Raw genomic sequence first — 26,158 nt, 5'->3', positions numbered from 1 at the left:
TCACTGGACTAGGGAATGACATGATCACACTTGTCAATTAAATGAAAGGCTATCATGTAGAAGGAAACCATTTGGTATCTGCTGGTTTAGATCCAGTTTTCTTAAGTTAGAAGATGGTGGATTGGAGCTGAACATTAAGAGAAGTAATTACCTAGAGAAGTGATGGGCATTCTGTCAGTGGAAATCTCCAATTAATGGCTGGAGAGCAGTATACAGGAGATATTCTACCTGTAGATGCTGGTGGTAAGGTTCTGTGAATTGCAACTTTCTGTGGTTAGAACTGGACCACTGGGAGAAAAGGAGTTTCTACTGGTAGGAGGTCTCCCCCATCCATTTCCCCACCACAACCACTCTAATATCAGGAGGTGAATTGTTCTATTTAGTTTTCAAGCTGTAAGACAAGACTTGATTCAGTCTTTCAAATTCATTACATTTTGTCTACTGGCTCTTTTGTCCTACTTAATTAGTGTCAGATGCATAGTTCCACCACTTTCAAGAGAATGCCTGTTTGTCTTTGGAAATCTTGTGAACCGTGCCACTCGACTTAAACCATTCTGTATTGTTTAAGACTTGACTTCCTGCTTTGTTTTTATTTGGGGATACACAGAACTTTTGTGATTCAATTAGAGGCATGTTTAGTGGAGAGTTCACCTCTCCAGGGCTTTCCTTTCCTTACATTTGACTTTTGGACTTTTTTGGCCAGAGTGTCTTCCTTTTATCAAATCCCAAGTATTTCAAAGTTTAATCTCTCAGGCTGCTACAGGGAGCTCATTAAGCCAGAGAGGGCAACTATCCTTTGGAATTACATGGCAAGTTTGCCTTGGAAACAGAGAGGATGTGTCCTTTGTTGTTTAAGGCTCATTAATTCCTCACCCTATATCTATTTAAAATAAAAAATGGGGTGGGGGGACTTAGCCATTTCCTCTTTCAATCTCTCTTCTTCAGATCACAGCTAGCCTTTTGTCACTGTTTCAAGAAGTCATTTTAAAACATGTTTGAAACTCAGCAGCTAAAATGCCATATTGCTAAGTGTCTTTTTGAAAAGAAAAAAAAGAAAAGAAAAGAAATCTGCATCTCCGAAGTCGCATACACATGTGATGTAGTAGTTGCCATAGTAACTATATTCTTTATTGAACTGCAAAGTAAATAGCTATGCACAATTTTTGAAACTTATTAGCTCATAATCTACAGGCATTGCAGTGCTTTCCTCCCCTCTCCATCTTCTTGATACACACACACACACACATATATATATAATTTATAATGTTGACATTCAAGTAACTTCCATGTTACAGAGCCTTATGTCAAGGGGATGGGATTTTACTGTCTCCTGCAGCATTACTTTATGAAACCAACTGGGCACCAAAGGAAAGGCAGAGCGAAGTTCACATACACAGGGAAAAGAAAGGAAGACTACATCTTCTGCATTGATATACAAAAGCATCCTTCATAAAGTGATAGCTGCAAAACTAGATACAGGTCAATGTATCTGGTTTCTGAAACAGCTCCACTGTTTCAAAGAACACTAGTTCTATAATTGTTGATGTTTTCAATTGTTCCTCATGATCCCCTCCCTCTGTTTATGTCAGTGATTTGCTCTGAGACAAACCAATGTGGTGCTTTAATTACAAAAGTCATAACTTCATATTTGGTAATGAACTCAGAGCACTCCACCATTTGACCTTGCCATTATTTAACTTTATTATCGACTAGGTGTTTGTGTGGCTCCATGTATGGGTGTTTATTTTATTGACAATGGCCTAAATCCTGTTTTAGCCTTGATTAGAGTAAATCTCTTGAATCAAATGGATCAATCTACATGTTGACTCATCATTCCACAACTAACTGAATGGGTCTTTTCTGATTTGGAATAACCACCAGGATCTCAGCCATGGTATTTTTTTTAAAAAAAATGTTTAGTTTGATGTCTTGTATATTCTGTAAATCATTTTGAATGATCACTTGCTGTTTGGAAGAGAATAACAGTTTTAAAAATAAGTAAGTAAATAGGTAAATATGATATAGAAGTAAAAATAAAAACTATATTTCTACAATAGATATGAAAACATGATCACCACTGATATTGTTTTTTTGCTACTGCTTGCTGTTATTTTTCATAATCAGAATATAAAGTATATTGATCTGCATTGTTGTGAATTTCAAAATTTACAAGGATAAGCCTAATAAAGAAAATGGCTTGGCCTAATGAAAACTCACTTACCAGCTAAGAAATTTATTCATAGTAGAAGTGGGGGGAGGACAAATTAATGACAGAGGCTGCTTTCTTATGACAACCAATTAAACTGAAGCCATATTACTTATCACAAAACTGAGACCAGTATACAGTTCTGTGTGCTGCATCCTTGGCTGCATTCCAGACCACATGCTTTAGCACCATTCAAATCAATAGGACTTAAACATGCGTGACTGTGGGCTGGATTGTTGCCAAATGCACTGCCAAGCCAGTGAAGATGAAAAGAAGAGCCTTTATCTCAATGTTTCTACCTTCCACCGAATATTACTTCTTTTACCTGATCAGAGCCACAAAGAGTTCCTAATAGCAGCCCAGTCCACAAAGTGTTTATACCACACTGCTTAGTTGCTGCTGCCCACTTAAAAATTTGCCTCTAGATAAGCACTCCAAGTGAAAATGTAATTTGTGTGTTGTGGTGATGAGAAGTTGGAACATGTGGTATGTGTTGATCTAATTATTTGCCAGCTTTGTAAATCTCAGTTGAGATTCTCCATTCCATGGAAACCAATCAAAATGAGAACTTACAATTTCATCCATTTAGGATGAAGTAAATTCTACCAGTTTCGGTGGAACTGAAGAATCATAGCCTGTAGCCTGATTAGGATGAAGCTGTGGAAACTACAATGAATTTTCCCACTGAAATGCCATAACATTTCATTCTGGTAAAAGAGGTACAGATAGGCAGCATTTTTTCCATCTCTTCCCTCTCCCAGTTTCCAATCTGTTAGCACCTTATTTTCATGCAAAACTAGGTTCATTTATTTACTCAGGTTGTAATACAGTGCGCTTGCATGATATGTTGGAAGCCACGCCGAAAAAACCTCTAGTGCACTCCAGAAGAAGTAATGGGGTGCACATCATGGGAACGAGCCCCATTACTTTCAGTGGGGCTCAAGCATACACATTTTTCCCTTACACGGGGGGTCCAGAACAGATCTCCGTGTAAGGGAAGGGCTCACTGTATTCAGATTAGTGACATATGCAATAGTAACTTGCATATGCACTTTTTTGGTCATTGGGATGGTTGGTATTCTCTTCATTCTTCTGCAGTGTCCAAAGCCCCCCCACAGGATTTACCTTTGCACTGCAATAGCCCCTCTCCCATGTCCCTTCTGTTGCTGGTGGGCAATGGAAGGGATTGGAGAAGTGTCTGGCTGTGACCCTGTGATGAGATGCAGACTGAAGTTCCTATTATACTCCCTAGGGGACATGACTGACTTTTTTCAGTCCCTCGCCCATATTGATGGGTGTGGCAGGAGCACAAGGTATCAGAGGATAAGTTCCTCACTCCTGGTATAATTACTTGGATCTACCACAACTTAGAATCCACAGTTCTTGCAAGTCAGTTCAAGAAGTTGTTCAAATCATCAGCTAGTCTTGTATTGTTAGATGAGTTTCCATTTGAAAGGCCCAAGCATATGGATAAGGTCATGCTCGTGCAACCGGAGTTTGGTGAAGTCCCTTTTCTGAATGACAACCCCCAGAATATCCCAAAATATCTTAGTGTACTTTGGATCCAACAGCAATTTGGCATTGTTCTTTGTAAGTTTAGTGTGCTGTGGGAAACACTTTATGGAACTGGTCCTTTGGTCCACTGGGCCTTTGTTTTTCCTCAACAGGTTGTTTTTGGGAAATAAAAGTGAAAGCTTACTTGTACAATGTTCTGAACATATAATAGCCATGTCTATTGAAAGCCAATTTCTCCCCAGATGAGTCTGTTTGAGTTTTATGTTCTCTGGGGACTGTTTTCTGTTGCTCCAACCATCCTCACAGGCTTATCTGCTGAGGACACAGGACAAAGCTTGCTTGGTAGCTGCTCTTACACTTGGGAACTTTCTCCCATAAGAAGCTCAGTTGGTCTTTTCTGGGCTCGCTTTCCACTGACAAGTAATGAGATTTTCATTTTTGTAGCCCTCTTAACTAGTTGTGGCAGAAGAGTCTTTCAATTAAGTGTAGAGTAGGTCCTCCACATTTGCCAGGATTGGGAGTTCAGGATCCCTGTGAAAGTGAGGAAAAAAAACAATTAAAAAAACCTATTGTGTTTATCTAAGAGAGCATCTCTCCAGGAATGTCTAGATTTTCCAGTGCAACGTTCTGGTCAGCATCAACCAGAAGCTGACCATAGAATGATTTTGGATGACCTATGGATGCCCAGAAAAATGTTTCTCTAGTAATCTCTAGATTCTCCATTATAACTTGGTAGTTAACTTCTGGCAGAGTTGCACTGAAGGACCTAGAGATTTCTAGAGAGAATCAAATCTGCAAATGCTGTAATGAAATCTACAAAAGTCAAAGCAGCAAATGTGAGGCGCTAACTGTATTGTTTTCCCCCCTTTTTTACTATGTTTTAAATGCAGTTTTATATGTTTTAAATTAATGTTTTAACTCAATTGTTTATTTGGTTTAATTTTTTAGCTTTTGTATGTATATTGTTTTAGCTACATTTTGTTTTAACTTATTTTGAAAGAAAGGCATCATATAAATTATTAAACATATATTTAGCCACGAACAGTGCTGGCTCTCACACCATGACAGGCAGTACAATTTGTCACACAGCAGTTGGTTTTGATAGCTTTCTTTAAATTATTCCCCCATTCCAGGGTTGTAAGGATCTTCTGAGATTTGCCCATGGGAATATGCTACCTTGGATTGGAAGCCAATACATAGAGGCTTTTCAAACTTTTTCTATGAGTACTCAATGCTTGGGTGAAAACATCTTGATGCATAGTGAACACACTGCATGTTTACATTTTGGAAACTGATGTCCTTCCAGAACTTGGGCCCCACAAATGAAGCCATGCACATAGAATGTGTCTCGAGTAAGACACAGTATTTCTCTGTACATTTTGGCTTGAAAGATATATTCAACAAAATTGGAAACAGCTGTGCTGGAAAAACTATTTTCTTTTCCATTTATAGTTTTGTAGCCCAATATTAACTTCATCCTTTAAGTATGAAACTACTTTCTTCTCCCCCAAATCCAGATGTTTAGGGAGTTTTTAAATAATCTTCAGCAAAATTGCCAAAACTGACACACTAAAAAATTACCCTCAACATGTAAATTCAAGATATTGTTTCAAACTCATCATGGCCTTTTTTGCTTTAATGCCAATCTGCATCAGATTTCAGATGTACTTGGTTTAACACAACTAAAGAATAGTACTCTTATTCATCACACATTCTGGGCTGGACTCTTTTAAAGTTAATTTTCATCAGATGCCTTCTGGAATTCTAAAAATGGTTCATGGATTTCTTTAGCAATTTTACTGTACATTAAAGTGGACTGATTATCAAGGCACTTCGTGTTAATCTGGAGAGTGTATCAAGGTTCTTTTACCCTTATTCAAGCATGTATTTAAGTACCACAGTATATAAAACAATCATTAAGTGTTTAAAGCCAAGCAAATGCATCTTTATAACAGCTAACTAATTTGACCTGGAATTACATGGGCTGCTTTCTCTAGATATAGGAAAGCACTGAAAAGGTATTGTTGGCATGTGTAAGAGTTCCGGCATCTGAACAGCCAGGGCTCCAGTCTAAAACAATGGAATCACTGTAATGCAGTGGTTAGAGTGGTTGAATTTGAAAGTTAAGATTTCATGTTCCCATGCAGCTATGAAACTCACTGGATAACCTTGGGTGTTTTTCATACTACACAAATATAGTGGTATGAATCCCATTTTAACTGCCATGGCAGCATCTTGTGTAAACCTAGAGTTTGGTGAGGCACTAGAACTCTTTGACTAAGAATTCTAAATATTCCACCTTGTTTACAGGTGGAAATACTGTTTGGTGCAACTTCACCAAATATTAAAATTCTCCAATAATAAAACCTATCCCAAGGAAAAAAAGCACAGAGGATTTCTCAGAGGTTCCTTTTGAGAGACATTGTTCATGGACGGATCAATGGGAGCTAGTTAAATTATACATATATAGATTTGTAACAATTGCCTCATAGGTATCATCAGCATCACAGAATTCCAAAGATTCAAAATATAAATATAGGGGTTTTTTATGTCTAATTCAAATTGCTCATCTCAACTACAGCAGACCCATTGAATCAATAGGAATTACATTATGTTTTACTCATCATTTGACAACTGATTTAGTTTTAGCGCAACCACTTTAGTTTGAGCTAGCAACTGGATTTAAACCTTAAGAAAAAAGTGCTCACTCAGACATTAAAATTTTAAAGAAGCCATGTCTATTGCAGATAGCCAATTCATATGCTTTCTCCAATATGTATATACTGTAGCTTTAGGACATGTACTTTCAATCTACCAAGCATATTTTAGATAATACTAAGTACTTTGAGTCACTTTTGATTTTAATTGGTCAGAATTAAGCCCATGATTAGCCCTAGCACTTAAAAGTCCTCAACACAGGCTGCTTTATTCACTGATGAGCTCCAAAATGCTTTAGAGAATTCCACTATTTTTCTCCTTCATATTTTAAATGCTTTGTGATACAGGAGAACTCCTCATCTTCCACACAACAGTTAGAGTGAAAATATTGTATCCTTCCACATATATAAAAACATTCAATGTGGTATATTGTATTCTCTGATTTCAAATCGTTGTTTTCCCCATGGGTAAAAAAACCCCTCTAAACAAAGACTTCCAAAAGCTTCCTAAGCAAAGTGTTCCAAAAGCTTCCATCATTATAAATAAACCTCTTAGTTGATATTTGATAGCTCTTTAAAATCATTTAATCAGACCTTTATTTTACTTTTTTTAAATTAAATAGGATGTGGTTTATAAAACTCTCAGTTCTCTTATTAATGAAAACAAGAATGAAGTAGATAAACAAATGAAATGAAGAAGCCAGTATAAAGTTGGACTGCAATGAGTACAATGAAGAATTTTGAACTGGACTGACAGTGATGTGTGATGAATAACATAGAAGAAATATTATCCCACCTAGGAGACTCTGAGAAGTAGAAGGCACTTCCCTGGCAAAGACTGCAGAAATAGAACTGACTTCACATGACATTTTACTTCCTATCAGGACATGATTTTTGGAGTTCCCTTGCAACAGAGCTCTGTGTAGTGTATTATCTTCTGAAGGTTGGAACATGCTCAGTTCATAGAGGACACAAATTCAACAGCTTTAACTTGAACTGAAACTCGCATTGTCTGATTATGTAATGAACAATTCACAGGCCATGTTTCATAAGAATCTTTGCCAAGAGGTGACTGTAGAAAGGCTATTCATATAGATAATAAAGTGGTTGTATGAAACATTACAAATAGCTACAAAGTGATAAGAGTCTAGTATTTCAAGTGGCAAGATAGGATGAGAACCACAATCTTATATATCCTACTTTATAATCAAAGGCCTATCTGGTCAAGTCTGGGTTCAAGATTCAGATGATTTAGAGAAACCATAACAAGGTAGAGAAGGGATTTTGAACTTTCCCACCAAGAATTGTTTGTGAAAATGTTTTTTTTTAAATATTCATCATCACAAATACCATTTGTACACAAATGTACTATAACAGTAATTATATAATATAATAACTTTCAAAAATCATCCACAAAATGCAGCAGATCAGTAACAATGTATGGTAATCTGTTAACCATTAACTCCTAATGTTTTAGAATGTGTTAATCAAGAAACTTGAATGCTTGAACAAAACCAACAGATCAGTAATGATACCCCTACTTTTAACTATACTTGCCCTCTAATACTATAAAAGAGAGACAGAAAAAATGCCTGCATCTTGTTCAGTAGGTACAAGATTGTAAGCTGTAACTTTTGAGATTCACATTTATGATAGTTAATGACTGGACATGACCTCTAAAACCTATCATTTCATGCAGGCACCACTCCAGTTGAAGGGTTTCCAAGGCACTGAAGATTAGGGCACTGGAAATGACCTTTGCAGTGCTCTCCTGGTTGCAGCGCATAGTGAGACAAGCAGTTGTGGCAGGATCCTGAGTGGTCTCTCCAGGTACCTCTTCTTAACATGCGCTTTGACCAGGAGAGTGCTGCAGACATAAATTCCCAGTGTCCTAATCCTCAGCACCTCAGAAACTCTTTAACTGGGATGTTTCCTGGCTGAAAATATAGGTTTGGGGAAGTGACATTATCAGACATAGCTACAGCAACAAAGATCCATCATCATAGTTATAGTGATGCAGGATCTTGTCCCATATGTCCAATTATTGTAACATCGAAAAAAACTTGGCAAACAAAAAGGTTTTGAGCTGTTGCCAAAAACTATTGCAGTGTTGGCACCAATCACACCACCATGGATAGGAAGGCACAGCTGAGGTGCCACAACAGAGAAGGATTTCTCCCTTGCTGACATGTTCTGTACCTGAGCTCCATGAAAGACTGGCCTGTCCTGAGATACTATCTCGGCAGCAACCTGAGCTAGTCACCTGGGCACAGTCATTCCCATTATAGTAAAATGCATTTTTATCATAGCACTTATTTGGTATTAAAATATTCTAATTTTATACAATTTTATGTCCTTAAATCCAGCCTCAGCTCCTGCAACTGTACTCCTAGTCAGGTTCTATATTGGTAATTAGCTTGGTAAGGAGACAAATGGCTTTGTGGAAAATATCAGTGCTAGAAAAAGCATTTAATACCTCTTCCTGCCTGCCATTCCGCTGCTTGAAATTGCCCACCCACACTGTTTGCTAGCTTGTGGGTGGCAATTTGGATCCTGTTTCATCTGTGACATCTGTTCTACTGTACCATCCAATTCATCTCCAAGACCCTTAGATTGCTGCTACTGCTACAGTTACACCACTATGTGCAAATTCTGTGTTTTCCACCCATGCAATTAGGGTGGACTGTGTGGTTAAGCATGATACATATCTTTACAGTCAGCTCTAACAAAGTGTGCAGTAGAGGTAGATATCACCCATAGTGGCATGGTGGCAAACCAGATCTTGTACACATTAGACTTGACAGTACTTAAACCATTTACTGAAGAATAAGTGTCATTAGTACATCCAATCTGATGGTTTATAAAAATGTATGGTATTAAGGATACAAATTAAATGTATGGTATTAAGGATACAAATTAGAAACTGGAAGAGTTGAGGTCACATGCTAGAATCCAACTGGCTGTTCCTAACTAGAGCTGTGCCATTTAAGACAGAGTCTGGCCTTAATAATTCACTTTACTTTAGAGGTTAAAATGCCATGCCTGAAAAAGGCAACATTTCATTGTTATTAGCAGCAGCAAAAATACTCAAGCTCAACATGTGTTTAAGCTCAAGAGGACTCACCCCCCCCCCATCCCAATACTACTGTATTACTTCACCATGGTACTAGTACAAACCTTGTCCGGATGAGAAACCACTTTGTTTCCTACCATATGCCTCTTATCTTATCTTCCCCCTCACCCAAACTTTTCCTTCCTGGTCTGCCCTATGGCCCTGGTGCTCATTCAGCTTTCTGATTTTCTAACGCTTCTCCCCAGACCTAGCATACACCAAAGAGTGGTTCTATCACTCTGAGGATTGCCATATTTTAATTCCTCAAATACAAGCAACCAATTTGCATATTCTTTCTTTATTATCCAAACCATGTGAAATTTCATAAGATCATTAACCAGAATACAGAGAAATACACACACAACATGAATGCAGATGCTTTATAGATGGGAAATAGAGGGCTGAGTTTTCTTAGCATCTTTGTATGTAATGCAAAGGTACACAACCTGGAACCCCAACTGTTTTGTGCACCCCTTGGCTCTTTTTTCTTTTAACAGCAGCAGGAGATGCAAATATTAAGCCTGCTTTTCTACAACTGGGAATTCCTCAAAGTTGGAATCCTACTCGAGGTATCTAAAATTACCTATTAGTGCTTATACTCAGCATTATGAGTACAGTGGGCCCTTGGTATCTGCTCGGGTTTGGTTCCAGAACCCTCCTTGACTACCAAAATTAATGGATGTGCAAGTCCCATTGTATACAATAACGTAGGCGGGTTACAGACGGGCAAAAAGGGGTGTGTTCATGACGTCATGAAGGTGTAGCCTTTAGACGGGCCTTACCTGAATGCCATCATGAACACGCCACCCGCACGCCCCAAACGGGAAGAAGCGGCATTAAAAAGGTGCCGCTTTTTCCCGCTTCTTTTTGATAAGTGACGTACGTGCGCATCTCCGTATGTAAGCTGCTGCACCGATATGCCAGAATTGTTAAGCCGCTAATTTAAGTTGCCCATTTAAAAGCTCCGTGTCTGCTGCGTCACATAATGAGTCAGGGTCCCGGGACATGCGCGGTTTGCAGTCAGGCTTTAATTGCAGCGTCAGATGCCAGGCAGCTGTGGAAGCTGTGGCACAGCTGCACTCTATTTTAATACTCGTAAACCTAACCCTAGAGCAACATGTACGCATGCGCTGCTAGAATTGTGAAAAGTTTGGAATTTAAAGTGAACCCCTACACACATTCCTGCGCCATTTTCACCGAACAATAAAAAAACACTAAAACTTTAAATATTTACATATGTACAAGGGAGGTGATGGGGGATGGCAGCGGCGACAGCTGTGGCTGTGCATTGCAGATTCAGCAAGAGCACGGGGACCAAAGGAGAGGAGGCATCCATGATTCCAGTGAGACTGGCAACATGCAAGCGGACAAGGATGCCATCACCAGCTGGCAGGAGGCCACCTTTGTTCTTGGGTAGGGTGGGGGAAAAAGTTTAAAGGGGCCTGGGCGCTTTAAATGTGCACATACGCTTTCTGCCGCCGGTGCTGACTGCCGCAGCTGCACAGCTGCGCATCCGCCAGCCAGCAAAAGAAAAAAAAAGCTGCGTTTTTGGCCGCCCATGCGGAAGCTGCCTCTCTCTTTGCAGCGTCCTGCAAGGCGGCGGTATGGAAGCTGCGGGTAAGAAACGGCCCCAGGTGAGGCGTCTTCACTACTCCCAGTGTGGAAGCCCCATCCACCTTAGCCACGCCCCCGGGGCGGGCGGTCTGGAGGCTCCGTATTCAGGGGAAGACACCTTCAAGATGTCTTCCCCTGCCCGTCTGTAACCCGCCCTAGTAAAATCGTGTCCCTTATATTAAATAGCAAAATCAACCTTTGCTTTTTGTATTATTATTATTATTATTATTATTATTATTATTATTATTATTATTTTAAAAAGTTCAGCCATGGATGGTGGAATCCATGGATGGAGAATCTGTGGATACAGATAGCTGACTGTATATTGTCTTTAAAAATGGGAATAATCAGGCTAATTTGACTGAGAGTTACTGTAAAGATTACTGAGCTAATGTAGGAAAATATGCTTTGTATGGGTGGTGATTGTTGTTGTTTGTTGGCGTTGTTTAAAAACAGCTTTGAAACATTACTTCTTTGGTCAACACTCTCAGACTCCCACAACCAATATGGTCACTGCTGTAATCAATAGCTCTGTCTACAATTTTAAATCCCTAAAGCCCCAGAATATGCTATCAGTCATACCTGTGGTTTTATATTATTTAAACACAATGACAGTGCAGATTATCAGATGGGGACAGGAGTGAAGTGGATTATGCTCTCCCATCCTTATCCTGTGAAGTGGAATTGTATTAACAGGTTCTTCTGTTATTACAAAATGAAGGGCAACAACACTGCACTGCACTGTCCAACTTTCACAACTATACATAGTGAGGGAAAATACAATGGCATGGATGATTCTGACATTGCTATTCAATTATACATCTTGACACATTATATTATCTAGTTCCTTCATAGCTGCCCTTCCAATTATTATTATTATTATTATTATTATTATTATTATTTTCTTATATCCCGCTTTTCTCCCAACATAGGGATTCAAATGGCTAACAGCAAGTTTAAAAACAATACAGTTTTAAAACAATACAACATTAAAATGTATAAATATAACATTTTAAAAAATTAAACAATTTTAAAAGTTAAAACACTTATAATTTAAAATGTAATGTGTTTAAAATGCAAACCTTAAAATTTAAAAGACACACAACATTTAAATCCCAGCCCTGATCAGCTTGAAAAGGCCTGACAGCATAGGAATGTCTTTATCTGCCACCAAATGGATAGCAGGGATGGAGCCATCCTGGCTTCTGTAGGGAGGGAATCCCAAAGCTTGGGAGCAGCCACTGTGAAGGCCCTCTCGCTTGTTCCCACCAAACAAGCCTCAGAGGATGGTGGGACAGAGAGAAGGGTCGCTCTGGATGATCTCAACACTCTAGTGGGTTCGTAAAGGGAAATATGGTCCTTCAAATAACCTATATCCAAGTATTGGTCTTCTGTTTTCTTGATTGCAGTCTCCATTTTAATTAATAATTTGGCCAAAGTATAGAAAATTTTGAACTATTTCATTGTCTTCATTGTCTAATTTAAAGTTATGTAAATATTGACAATAATTTTGTTTTCTTAAAGTTCAACTGTAAGCCTGACTTTCCACTTTCTTCCTTGACTTTCTTCAGTAGTCATTCCAAGTCTTCACCTATTGGTGTCATCTGCATATTTCCAGCTCCTTTTTGTGCTTTCTAGAAGCTGGATTGGTGTTGCAGCAACTGGTTGCTACAGCATCAATCCGGCCATTAAAGGGGCAGCTGGATGTCACTCATCTGTCCAGCCCCTGGGTGACCTTAGGCACCTCTCATCCTCAGAGTAGAGCAAAGGCAAAACCCCTCTGAGAAAATCTTGCCAAGAAAAACCTGTGATAGTCTCACCTTAGGGTCCCCATAGGTCAGCAATGACTTGAAGAAAGAGAACAACAATAACTTAACTCTCTGGACATTTTGAACTAAAATTCAAAGCAAATTCACCTTTCCATTGATGTAGAGGTTACCAATTGCCATTGGCTGCAAGAAATTTGGGCCATACCTTTCATCTGTCCCTGAGGAGCCTGGTGACTCCAGTCTTGTGGGCTAATGATTCAGTCACTCAATGGCTTAGTGGAGTACTGCAAATTAAAATATGATAAATTATAGACGACTACACCAATTTTAATTAATTAATATATTTTATAAAGAAGATAACCACAAGCTCAGAATTCTTCTAGTATGCATGATAAATTCCAGATATATAATTTTCACAATTTTGGAGCTTGGTTGGGGAAGGACAACAGAAACACTTCCATTATTACAATGTGTGACTATGCTTATTCCAAACCACTGATAGGTTCTTGGCACTCTGAGAATTCAAAATACAAATGCAAGAGAAGTCATGTCTTCACTTTGAATTCCTCTGAGCAGGAATGCAAATAATCTTAAAGTGAACTACAGATTTGAACTGACTTCACCAGGATTGCACAATAAATAACTCTGAATGAGGTGACAATTTTCCTATCAATTGAAATTGTAGTAAAATTACAGTAACAAAATCAACCTGGCAGAACTGTACAAAAATATCTATAATGTATTATAAAACATAACCTCTTTTTGGCAGAGAGTTTATGTGCTTAGCCCAGAATATAAACTAATCTTTCCACTCCCCTGTGAAAATAAAAGAAATACTGTTGGTCTAAGTTGATGTTAAAGGATAACAGAATGGATTATGAGAAATTCTTATGTATATTTTGTAAACAGGCTATATGCAATTTTGCCCTCATGGTGAACTTTTAAGCTAGATTCCTTTTACCTGGAGAGATTTCAGCAAGTGTATAACTCTTCTAACCAAATCAACGGCACTTAAAAGTGCACAATTGCAATGGGATGTGGAAATGTTGTGCTCCAGGGACTATTAAAATAAATGATTTAAAGCATGGATTTAAATTGTGCCATCCATGCCAGCTAAAAATTATATCAAAAACTATCAGCACAAGTAGAGAAAAATGTCAGCCAGTGTTGTTCTGTAGTTGTTTACAGTTTTATTCAGAGTGGAAGTAGGCTTTGGCCATTTGCAAAGCTTTGAAAACAACTTTTAAAAAGTAATTACAGTTATGGTTCCAAGCACACATATATATTCAGTACCACCTAGCATTACAATTTTTCAAAAACTTTACAGTTTCTCAAAATTACTAAAATGGTTACCTTTTACATTATGTTTTTAAAACATTTGCATGCTACACTATGCTGGCCAGAGGTACAAATCATTTTCTCCTTTCTACCTCATTGTCTCATTAACACTTACAACACAGCAGGAGGCAGCAATACAAACACAACACAAGGTAACACTTTATGATATTCCTCTGTCACCACCTCCAACAATCCCAGTTTAGCAAGGACAGTTGTGATTAATCCCCTGTCATTCCACTTTTTCAGCTGCTTTTAATATGTCTGTTTCTCTTTCCTCCATCCATATTCCCCCTTTGTCCCCACCTTAAATCAATTACTACAAATGAGTTCAAAATGCAAAAGTAGTTTGCACTCAGTTAACTTATCAGGGTGGAAAGGAGAGAAGTTGAAGTGGCTTCTCAGTAAGCTCAGGCACAAGCAAACTGCTCCAGTCTCTCTTAGCATGTCTGTTCTTCCTCATTAACAGCTTTAGCAATCTTGGCCATAATCTGGTGTTGCTTGATCACACACTTTCTGCAAAATGTTGCAGGATATGGGCCAAAGGCCAGAAACTGTAAAATCAGCTAACAACTTACAGTAAAATTAATTTGTCATTAAGTTAGAATCATAATACAACTTTGTTATAGTTGTGTTATTAGGGAAAGGAACTAACTGTAAGTAACTAGTTATTTGTATCAATTATTTTTGCAAGCTCAAAGCCACATTTTTGGGAGAGCCAAGAATAGACTTGAAATTTCCCACTCCAACACTACAATCCTTCCTTCCATAAATACAATCTTGTATTTCAGAAGAACTGGAATAAAAAATAAACTTTTTAACAAATAGTGTAAGGGGGAGGGGATACAGTGGATTTGGTGCTGAACTGGCAGGATGTTGTCTGGACAATTTGCACAGAATCGAGGATTGGGGCTGCATCATCTGGACTTCCCACCATGAGGATGGGGTGTGGGGGGGAGGGAGAGGTGATATTTAGCCCATGTGGACACAGCCATAGAGAATGTTAGATGCATGGCAGATTAATTTGGCTATCTCCCCCTGTTAATAGACTAGTTCTCCCACTATCAGTACAACTGGTAGACTAGCATACCCTCCAATTGACTTGATTTGGCAGGGAGAGTCTCAATTAATCCTCTGTTTTCCCACTTTTTTGGCTTCTTTTAAAATGTCTCAGGCGGGATACAGACTGCCCCTTTGCGCCCGCCCCTTTCCCCGATGGATTGGGGCCTCAGCGGTCACAGCGGCAGCCCCAGAGGCCCCAATCCGCCGCTTTTCCAGGCTTCGGGGAAGTGGCAAAACACCACTTCCCCACAGCCTGGAAAGGGGTGTCCTTGGGGCTTCATGCCCCAAGGACACCCCGACAGCGGCAGGGAAAGGTAGAAAGGGGCTGCGCCAGAAATACGTGTGGCAGAAGGAGCTCTGAAACAGAGCTCTTTTTGGCGTGGCTGAAAGGGCACCACAAACACCCTACAGCAGTGCCATGACGTGACGCCCGCACCACGCCGTTTGTACACGGCACATCCGTCATGTCAAAATGACAGCGGGTCCTAGGGTTAGGGAGCATGCGAATGGTGTGCGCTCCCTAACCCTAGAATCGCCGCCGCCACGCCCCATTTTGGCGGTGTAGATCCTGCCTCATTTTCTCTTTCTCCTTCCCATTTTCTTCCTTTGTCCTCAGCTTACTTAATGCTGCAAACTGAGTGCAAAGTGCAAAAGCAGTTTGCACACAATTAACTCAAGGGGAGAGGAGAGGCAGGGGGCAAAATCTCAACTTGTAACTCAGGCAAAAAGAAAGTGCCACAATCTCTCTTAGCTTGTATGCTCTTCCTTATTAATAACGTTGCTGACTTTACCACACACTGATGTTGCTTGGCTGCACATCAGTGAAATGTTGGTTATGAATTAGATAACATAATATTATGCATTTAATTTCTGACTTAAATCACACCAGAAGCACCGGGGGTCTTGAATGTTACCACAGGCATAAACTGCTGCATATTGCAATTATTGATTTGGTCTTCTTGACATGTTGAATCCTAACAGGAGGCAACCATGATATCAGTCACAAAGGGGTTGTTTGTTATTTTTACAAGAGCATGTGGCTCGTCATTGTTGAGCAGGTTCATTGCTACAATATGCCTGTGTCACTTCAACCATAAAATATAATCAAAGTTTCTTTGAGTAGCATGGTGAAAATTTGGGACTAGCATTAGAGACATCTTCTTTGTCAGCCAAAAGATTTTGAGATGCTCATTAAGTGCTATGCACTCCACCCACATTATATCAGTACTCTAGGAAGGCAAGAAAAAGGTGTTAACAAGGGTAATTATAGTGGGTATGATGGAGTTAGAAGCTAAAATATAGAAAGTAGCCTTCTGCTATATAGGTAGCTGGTGCTGGAGAAGCCAGTCTTATAATGAATCTGAGTGTAGGCCTGATCTTTTTTAGAAGTGTGAACACTGAAAATGCATTTTTGCAATAGCTTAAGTGCCAAGGTGAGCACTGCCAGAATTAGATGACAACGAAATCATTTTCTTCCTGCCACATATAGTTATACCAAATTACTCAAACTTACAAAAATTAAATCTAGAGAGGAAAACTTTTCCGTGTACTCAGACTCTGACTAGATGATAGGCAACAGCAATTTTGTGACATAGCATGCATAACACTGTCAGTCCTCAAAGTCTGAGAATATCTGCTGTTGTTATAGTTCAGGTACAATGCCATGAAGAGATAAGACAACAAAAAAGTGACCTAGAACGTGCACAATATTGTAAGCTATTTCTAATGAGCAAGCTGGATAAGCAGCTTCACAGGAAGCTGGTTTGTATCAAGTTAGGCCAGAGTTTGGAACAAGTAGAAGTCCCATTATCCCCCAGTATGTTTAGTGACTATGCTATCTGAGGATGTAAGGAGGGATTTGTGGTCCAAACCAATAACCTTTCCTCTTGGTCAAGTTGTTTGTCCTCTAGCACAATATTGTTTATCCCAGCCTTTCTGAACCTGGTGCTTTCCAGATTGTTTGGTCTTCAGCTCCTGAATGTTGGCCCCACTCCCACTGGCTTATAACGTGGATCAGGACTCGAATCATGGGTGCATCGTTTCCATTTGAGTGCAGATTCTATCCGCATTGCTCGGATATTGTTCCCATTGGAATTCAAATCTGAATCGATTTATCCTGAAAAACCTGAATTATTGGTTGATAAACTGGTTTTAAAAAACAGCTGCTTTTTAACAAGTTTTCCTGTGCCTCCCGAGTCTGATTTGTGGCATACGAATGGGGATGACAAGGGTGTCTGATTCAGGAACTTGGGGATGGGAGGAGCAGTGCTCAAGGGGCTGGTCGGGGGGTGTCACCTGCTTGTTCTCTTTCCTGCATCGCCGGCACTATTTTCTCCTGTTCACATCGCCTTTCTCCCGGTGGATTGGGAAGCAGGGTAAGGCGATTGTGCCACATTGAGCTGCAAATGCAGTAAACACATTACTCCCCCTGCAACCTCCCCCCTGCTCCACATTCATAGACCGATGTATGAGGAGAGCCATTGAACACCATTTTAAACTATTATTATTTATTTTTTTGTCTCCGCCTGAGCTCCTGAGCAGCAGATGGGCTTTTCAGTACATGCCTGCTTGATCGCCCCCCAGACAGCCCAGCGAGCAATGGGGGAGGCAAAGGGATCACCCTCCAGACAGCCCAGGGAGCAATGGGGGAGGCAAAGGGATTTGGGGGAATGGAGGCTCCTTCTCTCTTTCCCAGAGGAACTATGGGAAGACACAGAAGAGCCTCGGATGCAAAGGGGTTTAGGGCGAATAGAGGCTCCTTCTCTCGTTCCCAGACAGACTATTCTTCCTTTCCCAGAGGGGAAAAGTGCCTAAGCAACTGATTGGCTGTGACATCAAGCGCTTAAGTGCTTTATTGACAGCTGATTTTTTAAAAAAGAGGTCCCGGAAGGGCAATGAGAACAGGGAGCAAAATAACCCGCTTCAAATTACCACAGGGAAAATACCAATAGGAACAAAAACATGGGTAAAAACACCCGGGTCTGTTTGCACCTGTTTTTAATGGGAATGATGGGTCAGATTCGAGTCAGAATCGCAGCGAAATAAGCCGCTTTTTTTGCCCAGTGGGAATGGGGCCTTTGTAGGGAAACTGATAAGTAGGTTTCATAAGTGCTCTACTTTTGTATCAGTTATTAGAGGTTTTTAAAAAATGTATTATTTTTCATGGTTTTAAAAACTGCTTCATATTTTTCTGTTGCATTACCTATGCATTTTAGTGGAGCTTGTTTAGAAATGTAATTGTATCAAATGGTTATGTAACTGTTCCTATATATATATAAATACTTCAGTTTCCATCTTCTTCAGTTGCTGAAAACAAAAGTAAGCTGCCTCCAAAGTGGCAGTCTAGGATGCTCGGTTGTCAACATTTTTTTACTGGACCATAGTGTTATATATTGTCTTCCAAGTCTGAGACCATGAGAAGTTAAGGTCTTTAGTTTGTGGATCCAGAAATTATCCCTTATAGCTTGAAATACATGAAGGAGATAGCACCTCCATTCCAAACACAGATAAATCAGAGATGATGTTCTGAGCTAAAGTGTCTAGACACTCATTGCTCAGGTTTCCTGGTCAGGACTGTAGACTTCTGATTCCTGAAGTATGTATGCAGGTCTTTGGTTGCTTTCCCCATGTGCTGAAGATGGAATTGTATACATTTGCATTCAGTTACATGAATAAGACTGAAGAATCAAATGCTGATTTTTTTAAACAGTCAACTAATACCAGGTGCTGTAGCCTATCATTTCAGAGGAAGGAATTGGCAAAAGTACCTCTAAGGTTGTCCCCCCGCCCAAGAAAACCATCTAAAATAAATGGAGTCACCCTAAGTTGACAGGTGACTTGAAGGCATATACACACAGAGACAGGTCATGTCCATTACTGAGCTCCTAAACAGGGCTGTCATCTTTATTTATTTACATCATTTAGATGCCACCTTTCTCCCAAGGTGAGATCCAAGGCTGCTTCCAAAAATAGTATTTTAAAAATGTTTACAATAAAAAATTTAAAATATTCATACTAAACACCATAAAATCCTTTAAAAGCCTTACAAAATTAAAAAACAAATAAAACATAAATAAACAAAAATATTTCCTGTTTAATCAGTAAAAGGCTGCTTGAACAAAAATGTCAGTGGAAAGAAAACAGAGAGGGGTCCAGCCTAGTCTCCCACAGAAGGGAATTTCAGAGGGTGGGAGCAGCCACTAGGAAGACTGTCTCTTATGTCCTCACTAAGCGAGCCTGTGATGATAGTGGAACAGAGAGAAAGCCTGTCCCTGAAGAACTTACTATTCTTGCAGGTTTGTATGGGGAGATATGGCCTTTCAGATAGTTCAGATATTCTTAAAATGCATACAGTTAATGCAAACATGGAAAGAAAAGGGTAAGATCCATGATCAGATGACTGGTGTTTTAAGAACAGGTTTTTCTTTAACTGTTTTTAAGAACAGTTTAGGTGGCTGGCAGAAAGCTATAATGGAAAGCTTGATGATGACTCTATAGAATTTGCTAGCTTTTCCCAGTTTGCCTTTTAGCAGTTAGGTGACGCTGGATGGAAATAACCAAAAATAGAATGTGTTGCTGGCTATTGCTTGACTATATCTTTTGTGCAAAAAAAAAAAAAAAAAAAATCTCTTGAAATTGTGGTTGTTCTCTTGATGTCGCCATGCATGATATGAGCAGGATATGCAATTTGAAGCAGATGTTGCTTAACCTTGTTGGTCATTTTACATTAATTTTCATCACACACGTGTCTGATTCTTCATGCAAGCTGTAGATAATGTTTATTTTAACATGCTTAGGGTGGCAGAATTTCAAATCCAGGGAAGTATGGGCATCAGTGGGCATATTGTAAAGATCAGGGACAATTTTCTGATTGGTGAGGAAGACATTGAAGGAAAGAGATGTGAGTGTGTGTGTGTGTAGCATGAGAGACACTAGGATGTACAGTGTATCACTTTTACTATTGTTAGGATCATAAAAAGACCACTATGGAATGAGACCAAATGCTGTCTAGTCCAGCATTCTGTTTGCAGAATAGCCAGCCAACATATGAGATGCCATGTTACTGTTGGATACTGTCAGTTGATCTCTTCCTCCAAGGCCAGGGCAGTGGCAGTTGGAATCCCAGTCCAACAACCAAACAATTTATGCCACAGTGCCACCATATAGTTATAGTGAAGTCCATAGTTTATACATTGGGCTATAATTAATCAGTGTGCTATTTACCCTAACTTCTCCCACTATCAGCTTCACTGAATTCTAGTATAATGACAGAAAAAGATGGAGGCTTCTTGTTCACATTCTTCACATCATATATAATTTTATTCACTTCTGTCATGCCATCTAACCGTTTTATCCTAAGGATCTCTGCCTCCTCCTGCTACCAAACATTGTAGGTTTTCTTGACAGGAGCCCTGGTGGCGCAGTGGTTAAATGCCTGTATTGCAGCCACTCACTCAAAACCATAACTCCTGCATTCCCAGGCTCACACAGTATATATAGACCCACTTTTTCCAGGCAAACATTCTCTGAAGATGCCAGCCACAGATGCTGGCGAAACGTCAGGAAGAAAATCTTCTAGAACATGGCCACATAGCCCAAAAAAAACCCACAAAAACCCAAAACCATAAGTTTGCGAGTTCAAGACCAGCAAAAGGGCTCAAACTTGACTCAGGCTTGCATCCTTCCAAGGTCTCTAAAATGAGTACCCAATACCCAGATTGTTGGGGGCAATTAGCTTACAGTTGTAAACTGCTTAGACACTGCTTAAGCAGTATATAAATGAAGCTTGTTTGTTTTTTGTTTTGACAGAGAAGTTATGTTTGCCTTTTTCTTTACCTTTTCCAGTCTTTTGGATGTGCAGTGACTCAAACTGTAGACAATATTTCATTTGTGACCACACCACAGATTTGTATATAAGCCATCAATCCATCAAAAACTTATTGAAAGCCCATGTAAACAATGACCAGAATTCTTATTATGATATATCCTGGTGTATCCTCACATCAAATCAGCTTATATGCTTGCTCAGATATTGCACAAGGAGGTATTCAATAACTGCTTGCACAATGACACTCAGTCAATGCAATGGATTGACTGGATGGCTGGAGGGTGTGGAAACACAAAGGCAGCATCTAGCTGTGGTTTTACAGCCAGGGTTAAAGAACAGATGTTCTCCTAGATCATCAGTATACACAAGAGTGCATGCAGTATAACTGCTGGAGATCTGGAAAAATGACATCTCTTCCACAGTTGGATGCTGCTCCTGTGGTGAAGACAGTCATCCAATTCATCCAACATCTTTGCTATCTCCTTATTCTTTTTTAGTCCTCCTTTAATTTCTTTGTCATGCAAAGGTTCAACCACATCTATGCTGTCTATTTTCCTTCTCCTGATGTATTTAACCTCCTTACACAGGGATTGAAAAATTCTACTGCCAGAATGGGCATTTACCTCTGAACTCAATCATGTGTTCATCAATGGTGATTTTTTCCCCGAGGTGTATAGCACCTTGAAAATGCTCAGCAAACACAGTCTCATGTCCTGAAAGGCAACCAGTTTATCAGTGACTCTGTGTATTGTTCTTGTTTCCCTCTGAATTTCTATGTCAATTCTACAACAAAAATGCCCCACCTAGTGTGGGTTGAAGTATTTTGTTTTTGACGTTACCATTTTTAGCACTATTCTTGTGCTTTTACCTAAAGCTGAAAGTAGAACTTTCCAGTCCCTTCTGTTGCACAAAGTGTCCCAATTGAGAAAGGATTGTATTTTACCCTGAGAAAGATGGGAAGACATTAAAATAGCTAGTTTTAGATGTGTGAAAGAAGTTGACAGCACTTGTGCTTTCACTTCACTTCATGCTTCTTCAGTGTCCAAAACCAGTCTTAAATCCTCCTTCCATTGTGGATGATTCCATGCTGGCTGGGATTTTAAAAAAAAGTTACTGTACTGCATCACATGCTGAACCAGTTTCATGCTTCCTGATACAACTCCAATATATGCTGAGAATTTTGCTATGGGCTGAGACTAGCATTGGAAGATCTCTATTCCATGGTAACTATTCTGAGTGGTTTGATGAACAAGGCAACAGTGTATGTTTTGGAACAGGCTAGTAGACAGTTAATCCCTTACAAATATATACAGTTAAACAAGTCATATGTCACACATATTTCTTGAAACACATATTTTTGGCTTAATTTTAAATTAGCTTTAAAGTGCTTCTATTTTAAGGATTTGACATTAGCAGCAAAAGATTGCTGATAATTGCAATTTTTTTAACCCAATGTACAGATAATTTATGCTGAGAAGAAATATTGAAAATAGGTTTTAATAATAATTTTTAAAAACATTTTTGGCCAAAGTGATGCTAGAGTACTAACTACTACTGGTTTGTGCTCTCCGGAGAATTGTTGCTTAATATGATTATATTAATAATTGCAGCATTGTTTGGTGTAGTTCTGAAAATGTGTTTTGTAAATGTAGTAAACATGTGTAAACAACTGAAATTGTTAATTCCTAGCTAGGTACTGTTTGCATTGCTATAACAGTATGATCTTCAAACAACGTCACAAATATAGATTAGCTAACCACTTATTTATTATCTTTGAAACTCATTTCTGATATTTCAATATGTAATAGAGCCAGGCCTATTAAAATATAAACAATGCATTAGACCAGCTGCACCACAGCTGGGTGTGGAGTGAAGTCAGAGGTTGAAATCTCTGTAGCAATGTCTCCTTGTGCTACCTCCCCTCTGAGCTAACTTTTTAAGTGATATAGCTCCCCAACACAGCCATTTTCATGTTATCAGAGAGTGAGGGAGGGATCATTGAAGATGCATCCAGCTTGTTTCCTGTAGTTGGATATGCTGTAACATGCATCCACAGGGGTCTTCAGGTGGTCACACCAGATTCCACCCTTGAAGCATGTCCAGCTACAGGAAAATAGCTCAATGCAGCTCCATTGGTTCCCCCTCCCACCTCCAACAATATGGAAATGCCCATGTTGGGGAAGGGACTGCATTGCTTAAAAGATGAGTGGGGTGGGGGCAATTTTGCTAGATGCATCACTGAAGAATTATGACCTGCTCAATGTGGATTACAATAGAATACATTAGACATACACTATTGTATCTCAATGACAGGTTGTTGGTCACTGTGTTATAAGATTCCAATCATCTTTGGAAGAACTGAAGCTGGTGATTGGTCTTTGGGATGCCTCATGCTTTCATCTTGTTCCCCATTATCCTTTCACTACAGTATCCACAATATGCAGGTGATATGTGTCTTGCTCTCTTTTTTTTGCCATGGTTCTATATAGGTGTCTGAAGCTTGGCCTGGCAAGGATGAGAGCAAATAAAATGAAGCTATATCAAGATAAAATGAAAATGCTGTGGGTTGGAAAAGTCTGCTGAACTTGGTAGAAATATGCAACTGTTCTGCAATGACATTACAATCCATCTGAAAAGTTTTCAATGGAGCATTTTCAGCACTATTCCATGTGTGAGCTTTTACACTTTTACTTGTGTAGATTAGGTCTTTTACAGATGCTATATGGATGGGTATGCATAACTTTATCTATATAGATTTCTCTATATAGATTACATCCAGACTCCATTATTGTAATATACATGGAGCTGCCTTCAAGTGATGCTTTAGAAACCTCATGTGGTACAGAATGCAGCTATTTAAGAGCTTGTTCAGGACAATATTTACAGCATATAACATACTGTACAAGTTTCAATTATTGCTTCTTTGTTTCTTCATCCACATTAAAGTCTTGATGTTGATCTTGAAAACCTTAAATAAATCACATCATTAAAAATCTATCACTTATAATTACAGTCCACCCTCCCTATCAGTGGACTTCCTATCCATGGATTTAACCATCAGTAGATGGCAAGCCCCTGTTTTACTTAATGGTGGTGCATGCACATGGTTGTGCTAGTAGATGTGTGCATACTGTGCTTCCATTAATTTCAGTGGGACTGGAGCATGCACGGATTTAGGTATCCGGGGGGGGGGGGGGCAGAACAAATCCCTTGCAAATACAGAGATCCGACTTTTCAGAGAGATTTTAAAAAATACACAGCTAAGTCTTCAAAACTTTTGCAGAAAGAAAACCTTATAATGTTTGTCTATTTTGTTTTCTAGGCACAGTTTTGGATAGCTTTTTATTATTATCTCATTATACACACATTTAGTTACCTAGGACAATATGCATGATAATATGATAATATTAATAGTGCATTGTTTGTGAAAACTTTCTGGTTTCACGCAACACTCCCTTGAAAGAAGTAACCAATAAATCATAATTCATTTTGGGTACCATGTTGATAATTTCATGCCTATCAAAGATTCTCCATCTCCCCCAATGTGTATGGATGAAACATTCTTCTAGATAAAACTAAATTAGATATTGTACCCTGAAATAAGTGCATTTGTATAACTGCATTGTATAACTGCACAAACTTAAATGGAACCCCAGCTGGAAAAAATGGTTGCCATGTCACTGTCATGTAGCAATATGTATGTGTTTTTACAACTGAGGCAAATAAACATTGGAGTATAGTGAGCTTCATTTGAATTAAAAATATTTTGAAATATTATGGCCTGAGTCAAGAAATTCAACAAGCACATCTGTCAACCAGAAAGCAATCTTTTGCAGAACAATTATTATTATTATTATTAACCTTTATTTATGAAGCGCTGTAAATTTACACAGCGCTATACATACAATCTTTTTAATTAGACGGTTCCCTGCCCTCGGGCTTCCAATCTAAAAAGACATGACACAAAAGAAGGGAGTGGTGGAGGGAAAGGGTAAGAGGTCCAGCAGTTCCTCTCTACCTCCGAGGCCTGGACCAAGGCAGATGGACTGGAGAGAGGGCTTGGCTTCATAATGGATGGTTAATCTTCTTCCAGGGAAAATACATACTCTCAAGTAGGATAATACATATACAGTACACAACAATACAGGAAATGGTTCAATAAACAGGCATCAAAAGAACATCAAATAGTAAGCAACAATTATGCAATGCCTGGGAAGGCTTCTCTGAACAGGATGGTTTTCAACTCCGTTTTGAAGCTGGTTAAAGAAGTGATGGCTCTTGCTTGTGGGGAAGAAGGTTCCAGGAGTGAGGGGCAGCAAGTGAAAAGGGGCGAATCCGGGATGGGGCAGAGGAAATCCTTGGCTGAGACAGGAACCCTTGACTACCAGAACGGAGGGCCCTGGTGGGAAGGTGAGGAGAAAGAAGGTCTGATAAGTAAGGAGGGGCCAGTCCATGGAGGGCTTTAAATGTCGACAGCAGGAGCTTATACTGAATGTGGAAAGGGAGGGGGAGCCAGTGAAGGGATGCCAACACAGGAGAAATATGGTCACAGCTGTGGGTGGATGTGATAATGCATGCAGCTGAATGCTGGACATAAATTAAAGGACGGAGGTGAGAAAGAGGAAGCCCAGCCAGGAGGATGTTACAGAAATCAAGTCGTGAGACCACTAGGGCATGGACCAGGATCTTGGCAGCAGAGGTGGAGAGATATGGTCGGATTTTGGCAATATTGTATAAAAAGAATCTACAAGCCTTGGCTGTGGTCTGGATCTGAGGGATACACGACAGAGAAGAATCAAAGATAAAACCAAGACTGCGGGCTTGCTGGACTGGTTGAATAGAAATGTCCACAGAGACATTCTGAAATGATATACTGGAGTTTTGCAATTTTTAATCTAATTGCAATTTTTCCACAATTTACTTTCATGATATTGATGTAGCTATGCATATCTATGGGGACACACACACAAAAAAAGGCATGCAGCAAAGTGGCTACCTTGGAGTCCTATTCTTGTCAAGGGGAGCACACTCATCCCATTGTGCTGCATGACAGTTGGATTC

Source organism: Sceloporus occidentalis, unplaced genomic scaffold, assembly GCF_023333645.1.
Source record: "Sceloporus occidentalis isolate IW3139 unplaced genomic scaffold, rSceOcc1.0.p SCAF_4, whole genome shotgun sequence".
Taxonomy (NCBI): domain Eukaryota; kingdom Metazoa; phylum Chordata; class Lepidosauria; order Squamata; family Phrynosomatidae; genus Sceloporus; species Sceloporus occidentalis.
This window is presented reverse-complemented; position numbering follows the sequence as displayed.